Source organism: Propithecus coquereli, unplaced genomic scaffold (assembly GCF_000956105.1).
Source record: "Propithecus coquereli isolate 6110/MARCELLA unplaced genomic scaffold, Pcoq_1.0 Scaffold27, whole genome shotgun sequence".
NCBI classification, from domain to species: domain Eukaryota; kingdom Metazoa; phylum Chordata; class Mammalia; order Primates; family Indriidae; genus Propithecus; species Propithecus coquereli.
The window spans coordinates 6,404,553-6,413,086 of record NW_012148285.1 but is presented as its reverse complement, the minus strand read 5'-3'; positions in this window follow the sequence as shown (position 1 = coordinate 6,413,086).

Below are 8,534 nucleotides of genomic sequence, written 5' to 3'. Positions count from 1 at the left end.
AGCTACTCGGGAGGCTGAGGCAGGAGGATCACTTGAGCCCAGGAGTTTGAGGTTGCTGTGAGCTAGGCTGACGCCACGGCACTCACCCCAGGCAAGAGAATGAGACTCTGTCTCAAAAAAAAAAAAAAAAAAATCTATCTTTAAAGTGAGGTTACCCTTTGACCTAGCAATCCAACCTCTATGAACTTATCTTAAAACAATGAAGGGTACGAAGGTCTAATAATAACGTAGTTACTGTCATTTTGCTTATCATAGTGAAAAAATGGAAATAAAGGTACAACAGGGACTCAGAAGGGAAATCATTGTGTGAAATTGAACAATATGCCCAAGCAGGGATTGGACTGAAAAAATAAGATGAACAATAAGCATAGGTGTCAATTATTGAATAGTACAGAAATATCATCTCAAAATGTTACATGAACAAAGATAGTCACAAAAACCGTGTATTTCGTATTGTCCTATTTTTTGGTCAAATCTATATAAACAGATATAGATAGATCAGTGCTGTCCAATAGAACCTTCTGTGATAGTGATCAGGTTCTACATCTGTGCTGTCCAATATGGTAGCCACTAGCCACATGTAGGTGTTGAACACTTGAAATGACTAGTTAACCACAGACCTGAATGTTTAACTGTATCTAATTTTAATTTTAAGTTTAATAGTCATATGTAGCTAATGGCCATCATATTGAATAGCAGTGATATAGATAGATAGATAGAGTTAAAAAATACATGTCCATTAGTAGAAACAATTATCTTTGTGTATTGAAATTATGGATGGCTTTAATTTTACTTTATCTGCATGCCACTCATTTGTAATTATTCTATAATGAATGTATATTATTCCTGCACTAACAAAAAAATATATAAAACAAAAAACAAAAAAGCAAAAGTCTAAGCCAAAGGTTGGCAAACTATTGCCCAGGGGCCAAATACAGCCCACCATCTGTTTTTGTATGACTGTGAGCTATAACAATGAGTTCTACATTTTAAATGGTTGAAAAAAAATCAAAAGAAGATTAATATTCTGTGACACATAAAAATTATATGAAATTCAAATTTCACTGTGTGTCAATAAAGTTTCATTGGAACACAGCTAGGCCCACTTATTTATATATCATCTATGCGTGTCTTTGCACTACAATGGCAGAGCTGAGGAGTTGTGACAGAGACCATGTGGCCTGCAAAGCCAAGAATATTTTCAGAAAAATTTGCCACGTCCTGGTCTAAGGTAATCAAGGGACATAAGAAGTGTGTGGAGCCACCTTCATTCACCTGTTCATTCATTCATTCAACTAGGTACTGTGCACCCACTGTGGGTCAGGCCCTGGTTCTGGGCACTGCTAGGGGAGGGGAAGCACTGCTCTGTTTCTGGTTAAGGGGGGACGAGAGAGGGATATTTAGAGCCAAGTGCTTTGCAAGCTGATTCTCAAATAGCTTCACTGTGACACTTGTGAAGAAAACTGTCAGCAGGTGGGGAAAGCCCTTTTCACATTAGCTTCCCTTGCATTTTGTGCACTTTTACGGTTTTCCTGTGGGGCTGCTTGGGGATGTAGGTATCTGCCGGGGGATGCTGGCAGTGTTGTCCAGAGGCTGGCTGAGACCTGGGATGAGGCCTCACCCATGCCCTGTGCCTATAATGGGGCTCCTTCCAGAAGAGCATCTCTAGCTCGGAGGTCCCCCACTGCACTCCTGAGAGGAGAAATGAAAACGAAGGCAGTGGAGCATGAGGCTCGAGGGGAGCCAGCGGCCTGAACAGGAAAGACTCTTAGAAATCAGCAGCCTATTCTACAGAAAAGGAGACTGAAGCCCAGAGAGGAGGAAGAGCTTGTCCAGAGCCAGACTGGAACCCATGTCTTATTTCCTAGGCCTGTGCTTTCCACATCCCCTGCTCACAAAATAATAAAGTGCATTTGGGTGTGGTGGGAAGGGGCCGAGCTGGGAGTCAGACCTGATATAGAATTCCAGTTCCACCTCCCAGTGGCCATGCGGTGTTGGACAAGTCATTTACCCACCCTCAGTCTGTGTTCTTATCTGTAAACTTGATCATTAAAGCACCTACCAAAATGTCCACATGGAAAAGAATGAGGTTGGGGCAGGGTGCGGTGGCTCACACCTATAATCCTAGCACTCTGGGAGGCCGAGGCGGGTGGATCACTCAAGGTCAGGAGTTGGAGACCAGCCTGAGCAAGAGCGAGACCCCGTCTCTACTAAAAACAGAAAGAAATTATCTGGACAACTAAAAATATAAATATAGAAAAAATTAGCCAGGTGTGCTGGCGCGTGCCTGTAGTCCCAGCTACTCGGGAGGCTGAGGCAGGAGGATCGCTTGAGCCCAGGAGTTTGAGCTTGCTGTGAGCTGGGCTGACGCCACGGCACTCTAGCCAGTCTAGCCAGGGCAACAGAGCCAGACTCTGTCTCAAAAAAAAAAAAAAAAAAAGAATGAGATTGGACCCTTAACCTCATACCATATGCAAAAATTAACTCATAATGGATCAAAGACCTAAATATAATACCTGAAACTATAAAATTCTTAGAAGAAAACATAGGAATAAAAATTCATGACTTTGGGTTTGGTAATGGTTTCTTAAATATGACATAAAAACACAAGCAACAGAAGAAAAACAGATACATTGGAATTTATCAAAATTAAAAACTTATTGTATATAAAAGGACACTATGAAGAGAATTAAAAGACAACCCACAGAATGGGGGAATATATTTGTAAATCAAATTTGATAAGAGTCTAGTATCCAGAAGTTATAAAGAACTCTTCCAGCCAAACAACAAAAACACAACACAATTAAAAAATGGGCAAAGGACTTGAATAGGCATTTCTCCAAAGACATACAAGTGGCCAATAAGCACATGAAAAAATGTTCGACATCATTAGTCATTAGGGAAATGCAAATAAAAACCACAATGAGATACTACTGCACACTCTCCAGGATGGCCATAATCAAAAAATGAAAAAGAACAGGTACCGGTGAGGATGTGGAGACACTGGAACCTTCATACGTTGCAGTGGGGTGGGTAACGGGATGTAAAATCGTGCCATCACCGTGGAAAACAGTCTGGCAGTTCCTCAATAAGTTAAACCTAGAATTACCCTAAGACCCGGCAATTCTACTCCTAGGTACCTATCTAAAAGAATGGAAAGCAGGTGTTCAGACAAAACCTTATATATGAGCATTCATAGTAGCATTATTCACAATAGCCAAAACGTGGAAATAGCCCAAATATCCAACTGATGAATAGATAAGCAAATTACGATCTGTCCGTACAAGCGAATATCATTCAGCCACAAAAAGGAATGAAGTGCTGATACAAACTATAACGTGGATGAATCCCCAAAACAAAAGACCACATATTATATTTATATGAAATATTCAAAGTAGGCAAATCCACAGAAACAGAAATCAGATTAATGATTGTCAAGGGCTGGGATTGGCGGGGAACAGGGAGTGACTGCTTAGCAGTATGGGGTTTCCTTTAGGGGTGATGAAAAAGTTCTGGAACTAGATAGTGGTGATGGTTGTATAATAGTGTGAATGTGATTAATGCCACTGAAGTGCACACTTTAAAACTGTTAAAATGGCTGATTTTGTGTTATGTGTATTTTATCCCAATAAAGAAAAAAGTATCTACCACAGTGGGTCATTGGTGGGGTCAGTGGGAGAGTTTGTTCCTGGTCCCTGGTGGGCATCTATGCATTAACACTATAGTTGTGCTAGGTTCACGTTACCTGTTTGATTGTGAGAGGTTTACCAGAGATCATTCATTCACACATTTATTGATTTTTCCATTCACTCATTCATTTGGTCAACGAATATGCACTAGCACCTACTGTGTGCCGGGTGTTGAGCTGTTCTTGGTCCTAAGGAGCTCCCATTCTGATACTGGAGACAGTGTAGGAGAAGGCTGACATGTAAATAAGGAAACTAAGTTCTGATAATACATGCTCTAAGATGATATGCCCAGGATCAGGGTGGGCTCATTAGCCATGAAGATGAGGGGATCATCTGGAAGGGTGTGATATTCAGTCTGAGGCCTGAATGCCAGGAGGGAGCCTGTATGCGATTATCTTGTGCTCAGCACTGCACATTTTGGCCCTTGTGTTGGGCTCCTAGAAGACTCAGGGGCTGTCTCCAGCTTTCCTTCTCTGAATGACCTGGTAAGATGGGGATGACATGAGCAAGTGAGCTGTGCCCAACAGAAGCAGCTGCTGCATCTGACATGTCACAGACACATCATGGCTTTGTTCCACTGTCATCGTGATGACTGGGACCTTCAGAGCTGCCAGCCCCAGAGAGCCACAACAGTGAAGTTCCCCCTCTACCTCAGGACACATCGAAATGACAGAGGAACTGTGTTATCCCCTGTTGCCACCCCTGTGCCCTGCAGGACTTCGTAGAGGCAGCGGATGAACTGGGCAGCCCCTAACAAAAAACAATTACAATCCTCAAAACATCAGTAGTGCTGAGACTAAGAAACTCTGCATTAGTTAATGTGTATGTAGCTCCAAGAATATGGAAGGAGCTTAATACATCCTTGGTTCCTTCCTCCGGTGGCTGGAGATGCCCTCATGTTCACCCCAACTCTTCTCGCCAAAACATGCCCAGGGCATCTCGGGGGGTCAGATGGAGTGTGGTTCCCTCTCTCATCTCCAGTGCTGGAGAAGATAGCTAACCAGGTATGTCCTTCCTGAGACCTTTGATGACTATTTCTGACAGCGTTTGGCATGCAGTAGGTGCTCTATTAATACTTATCAACTGCACTGCATGAAAAGGACAACAGAGTGAACTGACTGACTCATCTCACCCTTTCCTTGGCCCCCAGGAGCTGTCCAGCAACTCCCTGCTGAAACCTCACAGAGGAGAAAACGCAAACTGAGACTGAACTCCCCCCACACCCCCCAACCCAGGCCAGCAGATCCAACTGTCCTTTCTCCCCCTCATCCTCATCTCTCTCCCTACAGACAGTGGAAGAAGGAAACCAAGAGACAATGTGGTAGAGCAGTTATATCCTCAAACGCTGGAGTTAAAGAGGTCTGGGGTCATATTCCGGCTGTGACAATTAAGAGGAGTATGACTTTACACAGATGAAACTCTCTGAGCCTCAGCCCCTCATCTGTGAAATGGGGATATGATCATAACACCTGCATCACAGGGCTGTCATGAGTGTTAAATGGGAGAAATGTCTTAGAGCACGTAGCATGTAGCGGAGTCTTTGGCGTGTAATAAGCACTCAACGAATATTAGCTATTACTATGAACATTATCGGAATCATCATCTTACGGTTCGGGTTCCTCGAGAAATAGACCCTGAGACAAAGGTTCGAGTTCTTTATTTGGGAAGTGATACCAGCACACACGGGTGGCGGTGACACCAGGAGATACCAGTGGGCAGATAATAAAGGGTGAGTTATCCAGCAAATGATCGCAGGGGGCAACAGGGGCTCCATCCACTGGGGACCGCTGGGAGCCAGCACAGAACAGTCACTTCAGAGCCATCCCCCGTGTCAACCGTGCTGAGGTAGAGAAACCCTGCTCCAGCCTGACTCCTCTAGTCTGACAGATGAAACTCAGAGTGGGCCAAAATTACAGAGAGTGTGGTTAGCAGACTGGGCTTGGGCAAGTTTTAACTTCTCTGAGCCTCAGTCGCTTCATCTGTAAAGGGCTGTGGTGAAGTTTAACAAGATAAAGAGTCTTGCTCAGGGCTGGGACGGAGTCGGGGGTGCACGCACACAGCCAGAAAAGTAGGAGGAGTGGGAGGACGACCCCCCCCCCCAGTCTCTTGATTTCCGTTCTGAACTCTCCCCCATGTGCCCGCCCTCCCCCTGGAACACCAGGTGTGTGTTGTCATGGAAACCTTTCAGGAATGGGGCACTCAAGAGCTTGACTGATTTTTTTTTCTCCCCAAAATAACCCATCCTGTCAGTCAAGTAACACTTAGGTGAAGTGGTTAGGTGAGCGCGATTGTTTCACCATCATTAACCGCTGAACAAGGCGCCCACTCGGGGAGTTTCTGTTCCTCTGAGACAGGCAGTTAACAGAAACGCGGCAGTGGATAATAATACTGATGATGATGATGGCGGCTACTGTTTATTGACCGTTTCTCCTGTGCCGGGTTAGATGCTAGCTGTTTACTTTTTATTTTATTTTATTTATTTACTTTAGAGACAGGGTCTCGCTTTTGCTCAGGCTGGTCTCCAACTCCTGAGCTCAATCCTCCCACCTTGGCCTCCCAGAGTGCTAGGATTACAGGCGTGAGCTACCACGCCTGGCCGATGCTATGTGTTTTACACGCATTATCAAGTGCAACCGTGAGAAGTACTAGTAGCAAGCCCATTTTACGGACCAGGATTCTGAGGCTCAGGGAGTGAGTGTAGGGCTGGTCTGAGCTCAGACGCCAGGCGCCATGTTCTAAGCACCAAGCTTTCTCGCCTCTGAGAAACCTCCAAGGGAAGGGGGTCTGAGGAGAAGGCTCCGTTCCATTTGTCTCTGGCCCCAGCATCCAAACCACTGGCTCCAGGCTGCTTTCTTGGTGAGCTCTGAAGCTGGAAACTCCAGCACCTGCCCAAGGACCCCATTTTGAAGCTTGACTCCTTCCTGGTCTAGACATTCTTGTCCCACAGACATTGGATGGCTCTAATGTCTGTTGGTTCCTGAAGCCCAAGGAAGGCAGAATGAGGCTCTGATCATGTCTCAGCCCTGCCACGTCAAACCCTTTGGTCCCAGGACAATGGCACAGCACAGTCTCTAATCCACAAAGCCGCTCGGTCTCCTTCAGACAAAAAACACCCCTCCTGGGCAGGGGGCATGGGAAGAACACTGGATTTCTAACGGAAAGACAGACCTGGGCTGAGACCCGCCCTTGCTACCTCTGAGCCCTGTGACCTTGGACAGCCTCCGTAAGCCGAGCCTTAGCTTACCTGCCTCTTAAATGGATAGAGGGTTGTTGTGCAGACAAATGAGATCAACGGTTAAGCGCTCAGTAAAGGTGAGTTTGATCCGAATGAGGGTATGGGGCTAGCTGGATGCTGGTGGCTCTCGGAACTAATGTTGTGCCACTGTATAATGAATGGCAGGTTAGTTAGGTCCCCCCAAGACTCACTGGGGACCCACATTTTGGTGTGGCTACCAGTCGCCCAGAGGACTGATGACTGGCCTGGATTCCTTTGCAACACATTCAGCTGTCAATTCATGAGGCTGGGGCGCCACCTCGCGGTGAGAGCCTTCCTGGGAGCCAGCAGGGATGCAAGGTGCCCAGGGAGGAACCCAGGGGAGGAGAGCGTGACCTCGGGCTGGCTGGGTGATCCAAAATCAAGAACAATCTCTGCACCTGCCTTCACCATTGGTTGGACCAGAATAAGGAGCCCTGGTAGCTCTGGCTTCAGTTCACTCATCCAGTCACTCCCCAGTTCATTCACTCCACACAGCTGGTGCCCCTCATTCTCCAAGACACCCCCTTCACCTGCCCCAGCACCTCACCTGCAGTAGCTACCACCGTCATTTACACTCCTCCAGCCCCCAGAGGGCTTTATTGTTCTTCCTATCACTTATCAACACTGCCGAAGTTGCAATTCTTGAACCATTAAGACATTAATTCTCTTAAAGTCAATAGTTAGCAAGTGTCAAAAGTCTTATTTACCTTAATAATGAAGGATTAGGCAGGATGACAAAGCTTGCTCAAATGAGAAAAGGAAAAAACAGAGCGTTTTCTAGGGAAAGGGAAAAACGATGAGATAAAATTGCTAGATTTGTCATAAATTTGGTTAATGTCCTATAAGGTAAATTCACTGTACTCCTTGGGGTTATCTTTCTTCTGGACCGAAAACAAAATCATTGCATGGTTTCAGTTGACGGACTGTAAAATTGCTTGCACCCTACTCAATAGCGTATACAAGCACTGTACTCTCATACAGGCTGTACCACGCAGTTCCCTTTTTGTCTTAACTTCTAGCTTCTGGATTGTTGTTCTTTGTACTCCCTGACATTATGGCACGTTATTTATCTGTTTATGGTCTGTTGCTTCCTCTAGAATGTAGGCTCCGTGAGGGCAGAGCTATGGGATGCCTGGCCCCCTGCTGCTCCCCAACACCTCATAAATATTCAGCACATGGAAAGTGCTCCATAAATATATGCAGAGAGACTGGGAGTGTCAGGCTGGGCAATGAATACAATGCCAGTCTATCATCATGGAAGGGACAATTATCGTCCCGTCTGGTGACAGGGACAATTATCACACCAAGTTCTGAATGGGCTGTATCACATAGAGCTCAGGGGCCGTGGACACTGGGGAAGGCTTCGTGGAGGAAGAGGCAGAGGAGAAGGGGCTGGGGGGGTGGTTTTGAGGGTGGTACAGCAAGGCATACAGCTAACAGCGGTGTCTTCTGGGAGTGGGGGGAGTTCAATATGGCGGGTGAGGTGGGGCTGGGAAGGGAGGCCCAGCTGTCTACACTGTGGGTCTCAAAGTTCCCTCTCCTTTTTTTGGAGACAGGGTCTTGCTTTGTCACCCAGACTTAAGTGCAGT